Source organism: Podarcis liolepis (assembly GCF_965112155.1).
Source record: "Podarcis liolepis genome assembly, chromosome: 11".
Taxonomy (NCBI): Eukaryota; Metazoa; Chordata; class Lepidosauria; order Squamata; family Lacertidae; genus Podarcis; species Podarcis liolepis.
Genome location: NC_139565.1, coordinates 12,274,362 through 12,295,886, shown reverse-complemented (window position 1 = coordinate 12,295,886; position 21,525 = coordinate 12,274,362). Strand labels below are relative to the sequence as shown.

Sequence of the window (21,525 nt, the reverse complement as noted above, 5' to 3'; positions counted from 1 at the left end):
TCTTCGGAAGACAGAGCAGAGTTCCCAGCAGAGGTGTTTGTTGAAAATGTTTATTCAAAAAAAAAGGCACCCTTCGCCAAACTACCTGGTAGCCTTTTGTTCAATTGATGCTTGAGAGGTAATCAGATCATCCACAATTGTTTGCCCTTTTGAAATAACAGAAATCCAATAGGTGCAAGTGGAGGGAACGTTAAAGTCTCCCTGCACAGCGGGTAATAATAATTTAAGAAACAACCAAAAGGCCTGCGAAACTCTATCCTTCGGGGAAGGATGACCTGGTTTCGCTTAGGTAAAAGGGATTCAGTTAACGGGGCAGCAAGTTACATCAGGTCTTCGCATGCCTTTATAAACTGAGAAGGACAAAGATCATAAGCAAGTGAAATCCTGCCAGTAAAACAAAGGCAAGTTAAGAGAAAGGAACAGATGAAAAGGAAGTGTCTCGTTTCTCATTTCATTCATGGGATTATTTTAGATGATAACTTCTTCTTTTGTGGTTCAGCGGTTGGCTGGACAGATTCATTACAGGAACTCAGCTTTTGCAACACTTCAAGCCCTAGTCCATGGTGGCTGGTGCCCCATGGAACTGGGAGAGAAAGCATGGAAGTAGGGCTGCCATATGTCCAGATTTTCCTGGACATTACTGGGATTTCAAAGTCAGAAGTGACGTCTGGGGGGATATTTCTGGAAGGCAGCGGGGTGTCCTGGATCTTCGTGTACGGAAAATCACAGTTTGTCTAAAGTAAGCTCAACAACTTTTGGGTTTTCCTCTAAAAAAACTCAACAATTTTGGTGGTTCAACAATCTTGGGGTCTTTATTTTTAAAAGTCCTGGTTTCTACTTTACAGCAACACTAAGGTAGCGCGAGAGCCAATGACAAGCAGAGGCAGAGAAAATGGTGGGCAAAGTCAGCTCATTCTGGTTTTGTCCCCATCCTCCTCCCTACAAGAGCAAAAGTGAGATTAAGAAGGAAAGATGCTAACAGCCACAGCCTCAGAGCTGGTCGCAAGTATAGAGGCAGGGAGGTTGGGAATGGCTGAGAGCAGCCTGAGGTTGGTGGAGCAGTGCCTTGTTCACCCTCAATTGACTCTAGGGAAATTAGAGAAGCAGCTGCAAGAACGGTATTACTCATCACACTTTTATTTCTCTCCCCGTTCCATTCCTAAGGACTGCAGCACCAGTAAAGAAATGGGGCTTGACTGCTATGTCAGGGCACTCACAAACATTCTTAGCGTTAGTTACTAACGCCTTCGGAATCAATCCATCTTGATGCAAAGCAGCGTTTCAATGCCTTGCAATGCAGGAACGGCTTAACAGTCTGAAAGCAACAGAATTCATTACTGGTTATTATGAAGTAGCAGAACATAAGTACATACCCTCCGACATTTCTCCCATGAAAATAGGGACGTCCCATTCCATACTGATATTTCTGCTATTTATACCTCACACATCTTACTGCGTCGCCCCAGCCACTCTGGGCAGCTTCCAACATCTATAAAAACGTAAGAAAACATGAAACATTAACAAAAATCTTCCCTTTACAGGATTGCCTTCAGACGGCTCGGAGGTCAGGTAACTCCATACCCTCTAACATTTCTATAATAAAAATAGGGAGGGAGGCGCTGTGGGTTAAACCACAGAGCCTAGGACTTGCTGATCAGAAGGTCGGTGGTTCGAATCCCCGTGACAGGGTGAGCTCCCATTGCTCAGTCTCTGCTCCTGCCAACCTAGCAGTTTGAAAGCACGTCAAAGTGCAAGTAGATAAATAGGTACCGCTCCGGCGGGAAGGTAAATGGCGTTTCCGTGCGCTGCTCTGGTTCGCCAGAAGCAGCTTAGTCATGCTGGCCACGTGACCCGGAAGCTGTACGCCGGCTCCCTTGGCCAATAAAGCGAGATGAGCGCTGCAACCCCAGAGTCCGCCACAACTGGACCTAATGGTCAGGCGCCCCTTTAATTTTACCTTTAAGGAAAAGTGGGACATTCCAAGATCAAATCAGAAACTGGGATAGCTTCTCTAAATCAGGGACGTCCCTGGAAAATGGGAACACATGGAGGGTCTGTAAGTAGTAGTACAGAAAGGAGTAGGCATATATATTGAGGCAATGGACCCTTACGTAACAACAGTGCTTAATGTTGCCATGACAGCAGCAAGATTCCTAATTAATGTTGCTCCTGCTAAATGACAGCTTCAGGATGTCTTGATCACACACATTTTAAGGGAAGCAGAAACCACAGAGGGACTGCAGGCTTTCCGTTAAATTTCCCTTTTTGTACCATCTCCCATGGTGCACCTCACCCCATCAGTTCTGGCATTTCTTATCTTCCATGATTGTCCTGATCTTGGGCCTCAGCCATCCCAAGTGTTGGTGTCAGGCCCTGTCAGAGGGCCCCCACCACAATAAAACCAAAAAAGGATAAAATACGTAAATGAAACAGAGTGGGGAAAATTGAATTATCTTTTTAGGAAATACTTCCCTGGCCTTTTTGTGTGCAAACACACTAATTATTGAGGGTAAACCTCAGTTTTATGCAATGTTGCTGTTGATAATAAAGCATATGACAAGAAATCTGTGTCAGTTAGCAACAACAGTCATAAAAATCTCTTACCAAAATGCACCTCTTACTTGCTTCAGTTTGCAGCTCTGAGCTGAGAGAGCATGTCACAATGTGGTCTGATGCTCATAAAGGCAAGTAGTGAAACGTTTCAACTGGCAAAAAATTAATGTGGCTGAATCTGAGGCCTACTTTGCGCTTGGGGCCCCAGGCCAAATGGCCCTTCTGCCCCCCCCCCCTTCTCCATCCTTGCTTTTCCAGGTTGTCCCATTCCTTGCAGTGAAGGCAGCCGGTCTGTATGCTTGCATGCCAATCCGGGTGCAGGTGGTCAGACTTATTTTGTTGCAGTAACTGGGGCAGCCCTCACAGTTAGGAGTGCAGTGGTCTACTCATGCAAGCAGTGTGGGATGAGCTGCCCATTTACGGGGCGGAGGAAGGGAGCGGCGGGGGCGGATCACCCTGGGTGTCATCACTGAGGGGGGTGACATTCAGCGTGCCACCCGCCGGCAGCTCCCAAGCCTTCCCTGAGCCGTCAGGGGAAGGGGTGGAGCTGCGCCGCCTTGCCATAGCTGCCAACCTTCCCTTTTTTTGCGGGAAATTCCCTTATTCCAGCGCCGTTTCCCGCTGCTATCCCGGATTGTTAGATATCCCATAGACTGTCCCTGGGACAGGTGAGGCTGCTGATCCCTTATTTTCAAATCTGAAAGTTGACAGCTATGCGCCTTCCCCCCTTCCCCCTTCATTTTGACAGCTCGGGGGAGGCTTGGGAGTCGCAGGCGGGTGGTGCGCCATTGCCCCCCACTCCTGGGCTGCTTCCTGGGGGGGGGGAGTCTCCCCTGATCTGTCAAAAGTAAGAGGGAAGGGAGGAAGGGTGCTGGCAAAGTGGAGCAGTTCCCTCTTCCTCTGCCCAGGAAGCAGCCCGCCATGGGCGGCTCGCCCCGCCCCCATGGGCACAGCATATGCGCTGCTACAGGTACCGGGGCAGCTAGCTCTGCCTCTGCCCATTCACACAATACAGCAAGAACTACCTTGCGATGAAGGCAGCTCCAGGTGTGCTTCAAGGATAAAGTGACTGTGGCTCCATTCTGTCAATTGACAGCTTACATTTTGTACTTGCTGCTCATGTGAATGAGCCACTGGCTAGAGAAGGGAAGGGAAGGGAAGGGGAAGACCACAAACGGTACAGTGTTAACAGTAGAATAAGAGTGAAATCGCAGTTCCTCCAGACCAGGAGTCAGAAAACTTTTTCAGCAGGGGGCCGGTCCATTGTCCCTCAGACCTTGTGGGGGGGCCGAATGAATGAACGAATTCCTATGCCTCACAAATAACCCAGAGATGCATTTTAAATAAAAGCACACATTCTACTCATGTAAAAACACCAGGCAGGCCCCACAAATAACCCAGAGATGCATTTTAAATAAAAGCACACATTCTACTCGTGTAAAAACACGCTGATTCCCGGACTCTCCGCAGGTCGCAATTAGAAGGCGATTGGGCCGGATCCAGCCCCCAGGCCTTAGTTTGCCTACCCATGCCCCAGACTGTCAGCGTTTTGCAAGAGGGATTCAAGCGCATAACTGAACTTTCGGTTTGTGCAATTAATTATGCCCTCTGCTAAAAGTGGCAACATAGCTTCTTCATTCACTTAGGAAACTGAGCGAATGTGTCACTTACGGCCTCATTTACCAGCATGGCATTTGTCAAGGAATTACAAATTTGAAATTTTATGCTCGTCAGGAACTTATATGCTAAGCTTTTTTCTTTTTTCTGGTCACGCAAAGTACCTGGTTCTTTCACATCATCATCCTTGATCTATATGCTTTTTCTGTTCTTTGTCAGCAATGCCATAACACGTTTAGGGGCAGCTCCCCCCTATTTTTCGCAGGTGTATTTGGCAACATGCCATTGATGCAATAATAGTTTTGGATTGATATTGGAGTGTCCACAGATTATTCCAGTTTATCTGTTGTTTTGTGGTGATGTTGCGATATCACCACATTTTTTGCCATCTGGAGGGGCACCCCTGAAATCTAACGCAACCAAAAGGAGAACAAAAAAAAGACCACCGCAACATTTGCAGCAGAAAATGTCACAGGATTTCAGAAGGAAGCGACAAGCATGAACTGACAGGAAATGAAGCAATATGTCCACCCCAAACCACATGCAGGCACTAACAGTATTGAAAGTGGGAAGGTGTATGACTGTCCTAATACCATCTGAGCAGAAGTGAGAGAGCTAGCGTGGTGTAGTGGTTAGGGTGTCGGACTAGAATCTGGGATACCAGGGTTCAAATCCCTTGGCCAGGAAGCTCATTGGGTGAGCTTGGGCCAGTCACTGCCTCTTAGCCTAACCTCCCTCATAGGTTCCATTGGGGATTATAGGAGCAAGGGGAGAATCATGTACACCACCTTGAACTCCTTGAAGTCAAAGGAACTATATAAATGCAGAAAATAAACAAGTCAGAATATATGCAAAATATAGTACCTCTGGATGCAAATGGGATCCGTTCCAGAGCCCTGTTCGCATCCTGAAGCGAACGCAACTCGTGTCTGCGCGTGTCGCAATTTGCCACGTCTGCGCATGACGTCATTTTGAGCGTCTGTGCATGTGCGAGCGGCGAAACCCGGAAGTAATGCTTTCCAGGTCGCCGCAGAGCGCAACCCGAAGCTACTTTAACCCAAGGTATGACTGTATAATCTTGTGGGGACCTGCATTGCTCTTCCCTTTTGCAAATACATCCTTACCTCGGAAGTCAAACGCCTTGCGAGACGAACATTTTGGCTCCCAAACGCCACAAACACGGAAGTGATTGTTCCGGTTTATGAATGTTCTTTGGAACCCGAACACCCGTTGCTGCTTCCATGGCTTCTGATTGGCTGAAGGACTTCCGGAACGGATTCCGTTCGACTTCCGAGGTACAACTGTAAACAGTATATGCAGTCCCTCCTGCAAAAAGCTTTCCACCCTCAGTGCTGACTAAAGTTAACTTACGTGTTTCCTTGTGCTGCTCTATGTTTAATTTTTTTAATTCATAGCTCTTACCGTGTGAGAGTGAAATGATTTTTGTGCGTGAGTAGGAACAGTCCTTACATTTTACTTTAATTCAATTTTCTGTTCTTAATTTATTTTCCTTCTAATGTTGTAGAAACACAGTATTTAATTAAAAAATATGTATGGGGGGGGGTCATGCCTTGGGGCAAAGGACTCCTCTGAACCCAACAGCAGATATGTTCAAACTGAAGCAGAGTTGAATATTTGTTTGAGGTACTTATTCATGTCTACTTAAAAGGGTGTGCTTGGCTTCTAATGGTGTTTAATTATGTCTTGTATGTTTTGGTCTCAAAACCACTCTGCAATAGCTCCTACCGTAACCTAAATTAACCAAGCTAACTTCTAGACCATGCGTCTGGATGACTCTGCAAAAAGAAAAAGCAGTGAATGACTGGTCTTCAGCCTGACTGGTCTGCTCTAGATTCTAGCCATGATTAATCTTCCCACGAGTTTTGTGGTTTGCAAATAAATATTTGGTAGTCAGTTCCACGTCACACATTATGAGCGATCTTGTCACTATTCACAGGACAGAGGCTGGCTGAGTCACAGTACAGAAGGGCCAGAGAGGCACGTTTGGATTTGATGTGCAGGATCGCAGCTCTCATTTTTCTTTTAAGGTGCAACTCCTGACTGTACAAGATTCTGAATTGGTTAGGCTGTGCCAGCAGAGACCCTTCCAAAGAAGAAATTACAGCAACACAGCCTCAGGGCACATATCAACAGACAGTGGCGTAGCGTGGGTTGTCAGCACCCAGGGCAAGGCAAGTAATTTGCGCCCCCTAACCCGTGGATTTGCACCCCCTAACCCGTGGATTTGCACCCCCTAACACTAACCCCCAGATGTTGCGCCCGGTGCGGCCGGCCCCCCTGCACCCCCCACGCTACGCCACTGTCGACAGACACCATTTGCAGATGTTGCAACAGCAGCACACTTCACTAAGTGCACCCTGGCATCTTCTGCAAACTCTCATGCTTGCTATGAAAACACTAACAGTAATCCTCATGACACAGGTGATGTTAAATTGTTTTTCTATCATAGGAAGGGCCGTACGGCATGTGACCTACGAAGCTGAGCACAGGCCATCAGCTACGTCTGCTAAAATGTGGGTTTGATCCCTGCCTAGGGATGGAAATGATAGAGGTTACCACAAAAATGTGGCTGGTTTTGTACCTTCAGCTTGGCAGGCAAGTCACATGCTGTCCAGACCTGTTTTGCATCCGCCTCTCATGCACGATCATTAGGCATTTGCAGGGTTTGCAATTAGCCAGGCGCATTTTGCACCTTGCTTTGGACCGCTTGCAACCAAGTGAAGATGCCTAGGGATCAAGATGGCTCCTGATGTCTCCACCATCTGGAGGTGCATGCCTGAGGATCCTTGGATGTTGGACTCTTTTCACAATTCTATCTGTTGTATTCTATCAGAACTGGCCAGGCGTTTAACCGAGAATCAGGCACAGTCAGACCATCATTTGACAAATAAGACTTTGGAGCCATCTTGCCCCCAAATGGCAACGAGACATTCTGTTTCGGCGACGGTAAGAGAGTTTGGATTTGTAACCTTGGTTTATGTAGGGTTGCCGTATTTTAAAAAAAATGAAATTCCGGACACAAAAGTTGTTGAGCAGATGTAACTGGGCATTGCAAGCTTTTTAAATGGCTGTTTGGTTGATGGCAATCCTTTTTGAGAGGCAGTCTTACCTGAAAAGCAGTACAGAAGTCTTTTAAGTGAATGAATGCACACATAAAATAATACATCTTAGTGGTTCTTAGTAAGAAATCTAAGTGGTGAATAGTTATATAGCATATTGCCTTCCTTCCCCCCTCATTTAACATAATAATGTTGTGTAAGGCTGCAATTCTAACCCCACTTACCTGCGAGTAAGCTCTACTGAATTCCATAGGACTTACCTACTAATAGACATGGTTAGGCTGATGCTGCAAATAAACTTTTTACGAGAGTGACAGGATAGGTGTTATCATTCGGGATATTTCTTTTCTACTTGAAACAGTGTTTGAAACGCCCATTGTTCTAGGTGCATTTTGCAACAGGGAATTTCATTAGTGTGAGCAATTTCTGAGCTCTGGGCACAGTACTGTGCCTAAGATTTCAGATTAAAACTGTGCATTGGAAGGAAAAGGGGACCTTTTTTCTGCCTCCCCACTTCTAGCTACTCTCTGAAGACTGGAGAAGAGACATTCTGAAGAATATTAGAGGGGTGGGCAGGAGAACCATGTGAAAAATGAAGATAATATTTTAGCTGCAGTTCATTCATTTTCAGCTTTGTATTCTCGTTATAAGAAAGCGTGCCTAGACATTCCATTGTTGTGCCCATAACCTTAAGGTGCCATTCAGGTCCCAGCTTTCGTATCTCAGCTTCTAATGCTGTCTTGAAGTAAATTTCTGGTATTCAGGAAGGGAGCAAGAGACCAACAGGGCGAAAGACATTTATTATTGCCTCCTAGTTTGTGATCCACTTTTAAAATTCAGGTGCTTTTAATTACTATACAGTGGTACCTTGGGTTAAGTACTTAATTCGTTCCGGAGGTCCGTTCTTAACCTGAAACTGTTCTTAACATGAAGCACCACTTTAGCTAATGGGGCCTGCCGCCGCTGCTGTGCAGCCAGCGCACAATTTCTGTTCTCATCCTGAAGCAATGTTCTTAACTATTTCTGGGTTAGTGGAGTCTGTAAACTGAAGCGTATGTAACCTGAGGCGTATGTACCACTGTAATGCTTTTTAATAAAAAATGCAAATGTCCACTGTTTTTCAAACACGCCACCTTCAAACTTTGCAGCCAAACTAGGCATCACTGATGCTAGTATTTTCTTATATTGTGGAGGAGGGGGGAAAAGTAGACACATATATCAGCAGTTAAGTGATCTATAATGCAAAGCAAGTGGCCATTGCAGTCCTGCAAAATGAGCATGATGGCGATCGATAGCTCATCAGCAGATCAGCAAAAGCATCTTTGGTCATAAACGTAGCATCTCACTCTGCTGTTTCCTACCCACGTACTGTCTGCCCGTCTGAAGGATGTAATTCAGGTTCTGTGAATAGGGCTTCCATTACAAAATGACATAGATTGTAGCTGGTTTGCTCAGACGTATCTGCAGTCCATTTTTTCACATGGACAAATTTACATGGATACATGCTGTGAAATTACACTGGTCATTTTTCTCTCTTCTAATTTCTGTGAGAAACACTCACAGGACACTTACCGTATTTTTTGCACCATAACACTCACTTTTTTCCTCCTAGAAAGGGGAAATGTCTGTGCGTGTTATGGAGCGAATGCCTGTGGGTGGCAGGAGGGATCTGCTGTAGTCGTGAGCAGAGGATCCGTGGTTCCCCTTCCTTCCCTCCTCCGTGGTTACAAAGCATGGATCCACATGGATCCTCAGGATTTTTGCATTGGGCTACTCCAAACTCACTGTCAGATCACATGTCTGTGGCCACAGCATGAACCACAAAAATCTTTCATCCACTGTTTTGTTTAGAATATTTTTTTTCTTGTTTTCCTCCTCTAAAAATTACGTGCGTGTTGTGGTCTGGTGCTTGTTATAGAGCGAAAAATACGGTATTTACAGGATTCTGCACAAATGGTCCAATAGTTTAGAACAAGACAAAACACCCACAATGACATGCAAAATTAAGAATGCGATTAACAGCAAACCCCCACAAAAGATGAGCTTTATTTATGATAGCAATCGTCAGCACAGTGCAATGATTCCTGAAGATACTACCAACCCCTGTTCTTCTTTATACTAATAAATGCCCAGCTATCCTGAGCTGACACAGTCATATAATCATTCATTGACTGATAAACACAATTAGCAGCAGCTGCATACAAGAGAGGCTGGCTGTATCATCCTTTAACTGTTTCCTTTCTGAAAGCTGGAAGAGAGTTAGGTGCGACAAACCGGTGTATTCCTTTATTGTGCATGAGGGAAGAGTGCATGAGCAGAAAGCAAGGCAGTGTGGTGCAGTGGTTAGGATTGGCTGGGGAGTCTTGGGTCAAATTCCCACTCAGTCACAAAGCTCACCTTGCCTCCGACATTTCTTTTTTGCTTAATACACCTCACAGGGGGGTTGTGAAGATAAAAGGAAGGGAAAACGGTACCCAACTGAGCTCCTTGGAAGAAAGGCAAATAATAATTTATTTACTTTATTTCATAAAATGTATACACTGCTTGATTATAAAAAGCAACAACCTCAAAGTGGTTTTTAGGTAAAATTCTAAGAAATTGCTTGAGAGCCGGCAAAACTACAATGTCCAGATTTTTCTGTCTTCTGGTTTCCAATACTGTAATTTGAAACTAATGCCAAGGGCAGAGACCAGTGGTATTTCAAGTTGTTTTGCCTGTTTAATGAGCTTTCCACACTAAAAGGTATTATTTGAATATAAGGGGATAAAGTTGCTGAATACATTGGAATTGACCCACCAAAATGAAAGGCTAAACCATTAATTGACTATAAAATTTAACATATTACCTAGAATGTTATTTGTGCTTCAAACAATTCCAGTGTTGACAATACAGATTGCTTCAATGTGTGGCAAAAAAGATATTTCTAAATATATTTGGCAAGGAAAAACCCCAAGAATAAAATATAAAATATTGATAGATGCAAGAGAGAGAGGAGGTTTCTCCCTCCTGGATATGAGATTATACCATGAAGCATCTTGTCTTTGTTGGTTGAAGGAATGGATGACATTGGAGAATTCACATATTCTAGACTGAAAAGGTCATGATAAAAATTTTGGTTGGCACATTTATCTATGGTATGAAAAGGTGAAAGTACATAAAGGATTTACAAATCATATAATTAGGGAAAAAATTGTATAGAGTATGGGATAAATACAAAAATCTATTAGAGGTAAAAACACTACTTTGGCTCTCACTGTTGGAAGCTATATTGGTAAAGAAAAAGCATATGATAGAAGGGTGGACAACTTATAGAAATTTAAGTAAACAAGGGGGAGGAGTGTATAAATTAAAATAATTTGAGGAATTATCAGGAAAATTAACAACATGGATACAATATCATCATTTGAATGAAGTATTTAAGAAAGATAGGATATGAGGGTTTGGGGATATATCACAACCTGTTGGAATGTAATGTAAAAGTGTTGTCTAAAATGCGGAAGATATTACTGGAATGGGAGACAGGATAAGCAAGTAAAATCCTCAATGATACATTGGGCAATAGATATTGGTCATAATATAGATATGGAAGCATGGGAACGATTGTGGAATATGGATATAAAATTTACAGCATGTTACTCTCTAAGAGAAAATTATATGAAAATGATATATTGATGGTACCTAACACCGAGTAAATTGGCAAAAATGTATAAATCCAAATCAAATCAGTGTTGGAAATGTAAAGAGAAAGAAGGTTCTTTTTATTATATGTGGTGGTCTTGTAGTAAGGTTAAGGTTTACTGGGAAATGATATATAATGAATTGAAAATTAATGGATAAACCAATATTTTGCAAAACACAAAACAACCACCACCCATACTTGCAATCAAATCCTACCTAGAACAACGAATGGGTGTGATACACCCAACCAATGGGATACATCTTTAAATTAGTTTTGCTTCATGCCTCTATCATTGTTCCTTTCATCACTATCCTCTCTCCTGCACTTCATTTCCTTCAGTTTATACAATAAGTTAGACAAAAAGAGCAAAAGTTTTTTGAGACCTTTTATGTGGGGTAAATAATTTGCATAGCTATTTTACTTCTGAAGCAGGAAAGGGACACACATTAAAACGCAGAGTGTTGCTCAATATAACAACAAAAAAGCAGGATACTCACACCTCCCCCTTACGAAAAACAAACCATCAACAAAATGATCAACTGTTTATGGAAAACTGGAGGCCTTTTTTTTACTATCTGCCACAGCATTTTAGTGATATCATGAGCAGGATTCAAGATAAGAGAGGCAGCAAAAAAGATGTTCAGAAAGAACAAGTATAATTAAATCAGCAACTAAGGATAAGAATAAAAACATCAGGGTGAGAGGGAGGTGGGAAGTCAAAAACAGAAACAAAAGTGAATGCTATATTGCTATGGTTCACCATTGGTGGTCCAGGGGGTCTGTGACACCCTTCACATAACAAAAACTACCATAGAGGCATCATATTTTTAAAAGTAGGGGGTGCATTGCTTGGCTTTTGAAAAGCAGGGGATCTGCAGTCCTTAGTTAACTGGGAACCACAGGTATACTGTACGTGAAGTAAACTGGTTAGAAACGTTTGAAAATTTAATAGAAAATATTACAAAAAAGAAAAGAAAGCCATCTCAGAGCTCTGTGGTATCCATTTACACCAGTGGTTCCTAACCTTTTTTTGGCCATGCCCCACCTAAGCATCTCTAAAATCCTGATGCCCACCCAGGGTCGAATTTAGGTCTGATGAGGCCCTCAGCTACTGAAGGTAATGGGGCCCTTTATATGTCCAGCTGTCCTTTGTCAACAACAAATTGTCACTGTTTTTTGTGTTGAATATATGCTATACGGTAATTTATGGACCTACCCTAATAGGTTTCTAAAGCCGTTCACACATAACAAAACGTGTATTTTATCAAATTAATTGTTGAACAGAAATACAATTAAGAAGTATATTAATAGTGAAAAAATTATTAAGCTCTAACTTAAAAGGATTTTTTATTCATAACAAAATAATACAAACACATTGGCATTTGGCAATAACAAGTTCCTTTAGAAACACAAATTACAAAGACTCATAATCCAGTGTCTAGAAACTTGCTATAACATGAAATAATAACAATAGCAAACCAGTGATATATTAGTTAGCAGGCGGGGCCCTTTACTTACACCATAGGAGCCTACACAACACAAAACACTGTTGCTGTATGTTGGTTTTATTTTATTTGTTTTTATTTTGTTTTCTTTGTTTATTTTATGTTTGTTTGTTTTGGTTTATCTTATATTTTGGAAACGTACATCCAGGTGTTTTTTCCTTTAATTTTTTTGGGGGGCCCCCAAGAGAGTGGGGCCCTGAACTATAGCTTGTTTAGCTTAAACCTAAATCCGGCCCTGGGCCAGTAATTCTTATTATTCAAAAAGTGAAGTCCTATTCACGTGGAGGAAACCTAAAAGGCCATTCACTGTTAAATAACTCAATCTCGAATCCCCCCCCCCCTTAAAAATCACATTGCCTCCCTGTGGGGCATGTGCCCCGCGTTGGGAACCACGGGTTTACACCCTGATGTTGCCCAGCAGCGTTGATGCAACCTGTTCCCAGAAAGGCCAGTAGCACGCGGACAGAAAATGTGGAAATCGGTGTGTGTCCCAATCCTGGAGGGCTACGTGTGTTTTGTCTGTTTTACGCCTCGGACGTCCAGGTTTGCCTCTCGCTTCCGAGAGGAGGGCGCATGTGGCGAGGTTGGGGAAGGCGCACGTGGAAAGAGATTGGGGCAAACCAAGCGCCTCCCTGCCGCGGCGGGCAGAGCAACAAAACGCAGGCAGCGCCGCCGTGCGCCTTTCCTTTCTTCCTTTCCCCGACGAGCTCCAAGCTTTTGAATCTCCCCGCCCCTCGACGCCGGCCGGGGCACCCCCGGCCCCTTCCCCTGGCTGGCTGGCTGGCTTGGCTGGCTGCAGAGCAGGAGCGCGCCTCGCCGCTGCGCTGCCGCTGCTTCTCCTCCCTCCGCCGCCATACTGCGGGGCAACCCAAACTTGTTACACACTGGCACCAACTCCTCCTCCTTCGCTGGCCGCCCCCGTTGCCATTCCCATCAGTTGCTGCTGGGCGCGCAGCGAAGGGCCCGCGAACCTGTTCTCGGGGATCAATGCAACAAAACAGCAGAGAGGATCAAGAAGTTGGAGAGCAACAGCAGGTAAAGGGCGCTTGCTTCTTTTTTCTGCATGCTGCAGCGGATCGCGGGAGGCGGGGAGGGAGGAGGAGAAGGGGAAGGAGAAGGCGGCGTGCGGGAGGAGCCGCCGCCTCCGTCTTCTGCAACCCCCTTCGGATCCGCTGGAGGATCTCGGGCTGGGAGGAAAGAAGCGCTTCTTCTCCCTTCGCAGGTTTGCAAAGACGGGGCTTTTTGGGAGAGAGTGGTTTTTGCGCGGGGAGAGGGCGGCGCTGGAATGCGTTTTGCGGGGCTTTGCTGGTGGGAGCGCAAGGGCGAGCTATGGACGCCGGTGGTTGCTGGAGGAAAGGCACTCTCTCCTCGCTGTGTTTGTGTGTGTGTGTGTGTGCATGCGTGTGTTTGGGGATAGGGCGAGCGGCAAGCCCATCACCATCGTAATCGCTGCAGTCATAATTCTTCCGATCGGGAGGCGGGGTGGTGGTGGAAAGGACCGGGGCTATGCGCCCGGGGCTGGCGGGCCCCGGGAGGACTTTATGGGGGTTGCGCGGGGTCTCGATCGACGCCGCTTGCCGCTCGGGTGGGCGCGCAGGGAGTGGTGGGCGCCTTCCCATCGCGGGCTGGGGGAGGGATACAGGAGAAACTGGCGTGGCGACGGCTGCCTATCCCCATACGCTAAAAAAACAAAACAAGACCCCAAACCGTTTCGCTGTCCAAAGGTAACTTGGGTTTGGACGCGGCGAGAAAGAGACCGCAGCGTGGGTTTGGACGTTTTGCATTATTTCAGCGTTTTTTCGCTGCATCGTTTCCACCCAGCGGCTCCCCGCTTGGGCGCTTTGCAGCCGGAGTGCATGCATGCTTGCATCCTCTGCAACCGGTGTCTAACATGTTCACCTGCCTGCGCAGACGCTCCGGTGAATCCGCCTCGTCTCCCCGACGCCCTTTTATTTATTTTTTATCAATGGGGGCAACGCAGCCTCTCTTTGTGTGCAAGCTTCAAGGGAAGAGGTGGGCTTCCACTATTGCCCTGTCATGATTTAGGGGGCTGCGTCTGTGTTTCTTCCGCCTGGTGGTGGTGGTTGGTGAGGACGTTTAAAAGGTCTTTTTTCCCTGCCTCCCCGGTGAGATTTTACATAAGGCTGAAGGGAAGGGGCCTTTTGCAATAATGGAGTTGCTGTGGAAAGAACTGAAGGAAGGAGGGCGTGGGGGGGGGGGAGAAGAATTAATCTGCTAAACTTTTCCCTGGAAACGGATGCAATATCATTAGCTTTCCATTTTAATCCGGGTTGAGTGGCTGCTGTCTTGCCCTTATCATTAATGTTTATATTTATGGGGAAATATATTGCCCAACTAAGGGAATTAAAAAATAGCCGGTGCTTATGGGCCCAGACTGACCCAGTGGAAAATAACCAGTGATGCTCTGGATAGTTTCAGAAAACAAAACAAGAACCCTGTGTGGTTTGACAGGTTGATAAATTTCCTCTCTGAATCTGTTGACAAGTCCTCTCTCAGAAAGCTACTTCCCTGAGGCAATATAGAGTGCTGTACATCTTGCTCAATGGAATAGGGGTAGTAGAAATATCCTCCTGAAACTGCAGTGGGTTAGGGCAAGGAATCTGAGTCTGTGTGTCTTCCGGTCATGGACAGAGTATTTTGGAGAAGAGGATGTTGAGTGGGACCGCAGTGCACCTGTTGTCTCCATGCGCCTGTCCTCAGTTGGGCTCTCGATGATTGCCAGTGTAAACATGGAAAAGATACAGAAGCTGCCCCCCCCCCCCCCGCTTTTTGATAAATCTAACACTGCAAAGAGCTCCCTGGGGGCTATTTCTGAGCTTAAACCTGCATGTGTATTTTCTTAGCATTAAGTCATTCAAAACTTAATTCCGTGTATACATACGTTTTTCAAAACATTATCTTTTGACCTTAATGGGTTTTAAGACAAACCCTTTTCAGTGGCGCTGTGTTGTTGTTGTTGTTTTTAAGGCATGGGCTGAGATGACATCAGGTGCCGTTGGGCAGTCCCTCATTCCCTCCAAACTGGTTCGAAGTGGGATGCTGCTCTCCTGCTTCCATGTTATTTGGGACTGTGGTCTGAAGATACCATGCAGCTTTCAAGTGTAGCTTTCATGTTGGGGTTTTGTGCTTCACGAATGGGTGTGCCCACAGCAGAGTAATATTACACAACTCATTATTTTTTTTAAAAAAATACCACAATAAAAGGGATGCATGATAAAAGGGTTTTAACAAGTGGTTGGCACTATTATATGCTGTTGTGCCATGGGATGGGCAGATGGTGAGAGAACCTTCTTGACAGCAGCTTCAGAGGACACCCAAAATCCACTGACTCCGCAATGATACTACTGAGTGACAAGAATAACATTGGGCGGAGAGTTCCTCCTTGGAGCCCTTTTTCCTATTAACGTGAGTTTTTGGGATTGTACATCTTCCATCTTAGCCGGGTTTAGGGATAGGAGATCTGAGCTAGGATGCTTTGTTTGTGGGGAGAGGCGTGGGGCTGTGTTCTCCTCATTCTTCTTGACAGCCGAAACCCATGGTGCAAACCATTCACTGGCAGACCTGGTGAAACGGACCTGCCTAGCTTGGTTTTTATGTGTGCAAATTTTGCAAGGTCACATGAGGTGCGTGTCAGGTTCATGCATGCAAAATTATTATATCAATGGGGATAAATTGCCCAGGAAAACTATGCACCAGAACTGTGAAATGGGCTGCAAATGCAACAAAAAAAATGGTATTTAAAAGTTGAGTAGGTAGAGGAGGAACCAAAGACTCTCCTTCCATGGGCTCAACGTAGCCTCCACCCTTTTCAGTAAAAAACTTAAAGGCTGTCTGTCTCCTACACTTCTAGAGATGTATGTACACATTATTTCCCCCAAGGATTAGACTAGTTCACCCAGTACTTCAAATCCCTGCAGTCTTATCACCTGATGGTCTGTCTGTTCAGGTGGGCCTGATAGTGGAACAGTACAGTGGTACCTCAGGTTACAGATGCTTCAGGTTACAGACTCCGCTAACCCAGAAATAGTACCCCGGGTTAAGAACTTTGCTTCAGGATGAGAACAGAAATCGCGCGGCGGCAGTGGGAGGCCCCATTAGCTAAAGTGATACCTCAGGTTAAGAACAGACATCCAGGACGAATTAAGTTCTTAACCCGAGGTACCACTGTAAATATCTCTCTTGTCTATGTAATCCAATTGCAAACTACTTAAGAAATTGTAGATTACCCCATGCAATTATCCATTGCTGCTTTTCTTTCCATTATCTTATCCCTGCTTACATTTTCCTCTGATTTCTGTTTGGACTGATTTTGCATTTATCTTGTGCATATAAAGTTCTTCTGTGCAGTGAAGGAACAAGTCGAAACGGCACTTCTGCTGAATTTTAATGGGGTGCATTTTTTAATTAAGAAGTCACATAGCCTTGTCAGTATTAAGCTTTCTGCTTTATCTGAAAGGCAGTGATTTTTCATATTAGAAGGCTTTGATTCTAGGTAATAGCAATCGTGCCCTTATGAATGAAGAACGTTTTTGGATTGAAACTAATTTTTGCTGTCACTGTCAGTTTGGTCATGTGAGAAGGGCCAGCAGACAAGTGGTTCTGATGTTGCAGAGCTGATTTCCTGACTGATTTGATAAGAAGGATAGTTTTCCACTATGAGGGGGAAACCAGAAAGGCACGAGTTTTGCTGCGTTCCAAAAATGTAAGACAATGAAACATTTTTTGATTGAGAAACAAAGCTTGCCCTGGACATTGAAAGAAAGATGCTATTCTTCTGCTATTTAGTCACAGGCCATTCCTTACTCCCTGATAATATTCTCTGGAACACAAAAGGTATTGCAATATTGTAGCTTCTTTAACTTGTTGTTGTCCTACAACATTGCATTCCATTCCTTAATCAGATTTTTCTGTGCTGTTTCCAGCAATGTTATGTTTGAGAGTAGCACTCAATAGAAAAATTGCCCTCCCCCATCATGCTTCAAATAGCACCAGGCCCATAGGTAGCGAAGAGAGGGTTAAAGTGAGCTGTGTGATTTTCTGAACAGGAGATTAAATAAATCTCCTATTACAAATGCCCATAGATGAAGAACAAAAAACCCTTCCTTTGTTTGCAGATCTATTTTCAAGATGCAATATCTAATTCTCTCTCTGTCCTCCTTTCCCCTTGTGTATGTATGGTAGCAAACTTAATTGTTATTCAGTAGGCATCCAGCAGAGTGAACGTCTTAAATCATTAGCATGAGTTTCATCAGAGCCAAATCCAGGGGCTTCTGGAAGTTGGGCAACAAATCACCCACCTGTTGATTTACCTGTTGACTGAGTCTGCAGCTGTGCAGCACAGCGAAGATGCAGTTTATGAAAGTTTCATGTTTTTATTAATAGGCACCTAACGTACATGGATTGTGAGCTAGAGACTGATTGCATGGTTTGGGGATAGGATATGATGCTTGTGCATGGCAGTTAGAAAACACTGGTGGCTTCGCATCAAGCTCTGGTTCCCATAGGGTGATTGTACAGAGGCTGCTGATTTTGCAATTTTTCTGATGTTGGTGCAGGAAGGTTCTGCATCAGTTGTTGTTTTTCAGAGCCCAGGCTGTGTTTCTAGTTGTTTAACGCACTATGGCGCATCCTGTGAGCCTTAGGCCTTAGGAAAGCAGGAGAGGGAAAAGAACATGTCACAGTTTGAATTGCGCTGCCTTGTGAGAAAGAAAAGCGGTTGCGATCAAGATACGGGAGCTGGCTTGGAAGGTACCATTCTGGGGATGGAACCTATTTACAGCGGTACCTTGGTTCTCAAACTTAATCCGTTCTGGAAATCTGTTCCAAAACCAAAGTGTTCCAAAACCAAGGTGTGCTTTCCCGTAGAAAGTAATGCAAAATAGATTAATCCGTACCAGACTTTTGAAAACAACCTGTAAAACAGGAATTTAACACGCGTTTTTCTATCTAACGAGATCATTGATTCATAAAAAGAAAGCAATAAGCAATGTGCTGCAGTCACACAATTAATCAGTAGTTGATTCACATAGTCACAAAAACAAACAAAAGAGAGCGGCAAAAACAAAAAATGCAAAATAAATAGCAGAAACACACAAACCTCAGTGTAATACTCAAAACGGACGTGTGGCACTTAGATCGTCAGCGTAACACTCAAAACGGAGCACATTCGGCTTCTAAAAATGTTCACAAACCGGAACACTTACTTCCAGGTTTGCAGTGTTTGGGTTCCAAGTTGTTTGAGTACCAAGGCATTTGAGAACCAAGGGACCACCCTATATGACTTCAAGAAGATTTCATAGATGTTCCAGCTACTTTATTACGATGGCTACGGTTGCAGTCCTAATGCGCACTTAGGTGGGAGTCAGACTAGTTAGAATCAGAAGGCCTTTATTTTGAGTCACATGTTTCAGATTGTACTGCATAACTGAAATCTTAAGTATGCTTATTAGGAAGAGAGCCGCACGGACCTCAGTGGAATTTACCTCCAAGTGTATTCCAGGCTGATTTACGGTTTGGACTGACTACCCAAACAAAAGTGAAGTGCACTTGTACGGACTGTTCTGGTGTAAATACATATACAGTGGTACCTCGGGTTACATACGCTTCAGGTTACATACGCTTCAGGTTACAGACTCCGCTAACCCAGAAATAGTACTTTGGGTTAAGAACTTTGCTTCAGGATAAGAACAGAAATCGTACTGCGGCAGCAGCGGGAGGCCCCATTAGCTAAAGTGGTGCTTCAGGTTAAGAACAGTTTCTGGTTAAGAACGGACCTCCGGAACAAATTAAGTACTTAACCCGAGGTACCACTGTACCAGCTTTGGTAGAAGTCAATTGTACCCCACCAGCACTAACTCAGATATATAAGCTAGGTGCCAAATGGCTCCTTTAATCAAGGTAACAGTCACCAAAACAGAATGTCTGGTTGCCATTTTGGTGTAAGACTGCTCTACAGTCTTGTTTTTCATATGATGGACTGAGTGTGATTGATTCTCAGTTAAACATCTGACTAGTTCAGATGACAACCACGAGCTAGGTTAAGGGTTTTGACAACCTAAAAGAAGAAAGGCCACTCAATTCAGGGACAGTTCCCATATATTTTGGCCTATTCCTCTTTTTCTTAATGGTGACTGCTACTTCTCAGGCTGCACAGAAAAAGCATTTTGGTTCCAGAAATTCATTCCAATGTGCAGATAAAATATAAGGGATAGAATTCTACAGGATGTGATATTAGTGTGTGAAAACAGTCCAGATTCAAGGATCCACAGGCATGTACCTCCAGATCAGTGTTAGAAACTGAGATATGAAAGCTACTGTATTTTTCGCTCCATAAGACACACTTTTTTCCTCCTTAAAAGTTAGGTGAAATGTGAGTGAGTCTTATGGAGCGAATGGTGCTGTGCAGAGAGGGAGAGCTGTGCAGCGCCCCTTCATCGAAGCGGGAGGAGGAACGGAGACCCTTCTGTTCTTCTTCCTGCTTCGCTGAAGGGGCGCCGCACAGCTCTCCTTCTCAGCGCTGCGCAGAGAGGGAGAACTGCGCAGCGCCCTTGCAGCGACGCGCCTGTCCTGCGAAGTGGGAGGAAGAACAGAAGGGGCTCCTCCTGTTCCTCCTCCCGCTTTGCGGAAGGGATGCTGCCTCTCCTGGCTTCTGCCTTAGCGACGTGCAGCCTCGCGCGAAGGGGCGCCTTCATCCCGCTGCCCTGAAGAGGCTTGGCGCGGCTATCCCAGAAGCCAGAACAGCCAGAGGCTACCCCAGAAGCCAGATCCCTCTAGCTGTTCTGGCTTCTGGGATTCAGAATTCCCCCCTTGTTTTCCTCCTCCAAAAACTAGATGCACCTTATGGTCTGGTGCGTCTTATAAAGTGAAAACTGCGGTATATGGCACCTTAAACCCAAGTTATGGGCACAACAATGGAATGTCCAGGCACGCTTTTTTATAACAAGAATGCAAAGCTGAAAATGAATGAACTGCGGCTAAAATATTATCTTCATTTTCCACATGGTCTAGTCCTTCTCCTGCCCACCCCTCTAATATTCTTAAGAGGGTCTCTTCTCCAGTCTTCAGAGAGTAGCTGGAAGTGGGGAGGCAGGAAAAGACCCTCTTTTCCTTCCACTCTGCAGTTTTAACCTGCAATCTTAGGCACAGTACTGCGCCCAGAGCTCAGAAAGTGCTCTCGCTAATGAAATTCCCTGTCGCAAAATGCGCCTAGAACAGGGGTCGGCAACCTAAGGCCCATAGGCCACAAGCAGCCCATGGGGGTCGTTTAACCAGCCCCTGGGCCCCCGCTGCCCACTTGGGGAGCCCTGGTCGGTCGGCTCCCATGTGCCGCGGTAAATGGGCGTGGAGCAGAGCGCCGGACTGCCTTCTGTGACGCTAGCCGGCTTCCCATTGGCTCCAGGAAGCTTCTGAAGCCAATGGGAAGCTGCGCACGCCTCCTCCACGCCAGAAGGAGCACCGCAAATAGCGTTTGCACATGCATGCGTGTTCACATACACACACACTCCAGCCCACCGAGGTGTCTGTGGGACCGTGAACCGGCCCAAGCCACAAAAACTTTGCCGACCCCTGGCCTAAAACAATGGGAGTTTTGAACACTGCGGGAGATGGTGGAGATGTCAGGCGCCATACTTGGTCACAAGTACAGTGGTACCTCGGGTTACATATGCTTCAGGTTACAGACTCCGCTAACCCAGAAATAGTACCTCGGGTTAAGAACTTTGCTTCAGGATGGGAACCGAAATCGTACTCTGGCGGCACAGCAGCAGCAGGGGGCTCCATTAGCTAAAGTGGTGCTTCAGGTTAAGAACAGTTTCAGGTTAAGAACGGACCTCCAGAACGAATTAAATACTTAACCTGAGGTACCACTGTAGTCGAAAGCCAAGTGCAAAATGCGCAGGGCACCTGGCTAATTTTGAACACTGCCACTGGCGAGTCTTCCACAACTCCATGTTCCAGGAATTGGATAGTCCTCATCCATGGTGAGATGTGAATTGCCATGAGGTGTTTGGGTGGCTGTCCTCCTTAGTTGGGGGGGGGGGAGAATGCTCTTTTCAGTCATACAGCTCTTAGA

General features: G+C 45.2%; 2 protein-coding genes and 1 long non-coding RNA gene across 6 annotated transcripts in view; 2 read left to right on the top strand and 1 right to left on the bottom strand.

Annotated features, from left to right (window-relative positions):
- Positions 1–21,525, top strand: part of LOC310688492 (uncharacterized protein) — a 193,396-nt gene that overhangs the window by 42,034 nt on the left and 129,837 nt on the right. The gene's annotated exons all lie outside the window — the stretch shown is intronic.
- LOC310688506 overlaps positions 1–21,525 on the bottom strand; it is a 486,265-nt gene that overhangs the window by 373,076 nt on the left and 91,664 nt on the right. The window lies entirely within an intron of this gene.
- SEMA4D (semaphorin 4D) overlaps positions 13,050–21,525 on the top strand; it is a 118,348-nt gene continuing 109,872 nt past the window's right edge. The window contains exon 1 of one of the 3 annotated variants that reach the window (XM_083464836.1): positions 13,050–13,469. The gene's annotated coding sequence lies outside the window, so the exon portion shown is untranslated. Of the gene's footprint in view, positions 13,470–13,502; positions 13,657–21,525 lie in introns of those variants that run through there. The other 2 variants (XM_083464840.1, XM_083464837.1) reach the window with 2 other exon arrangements.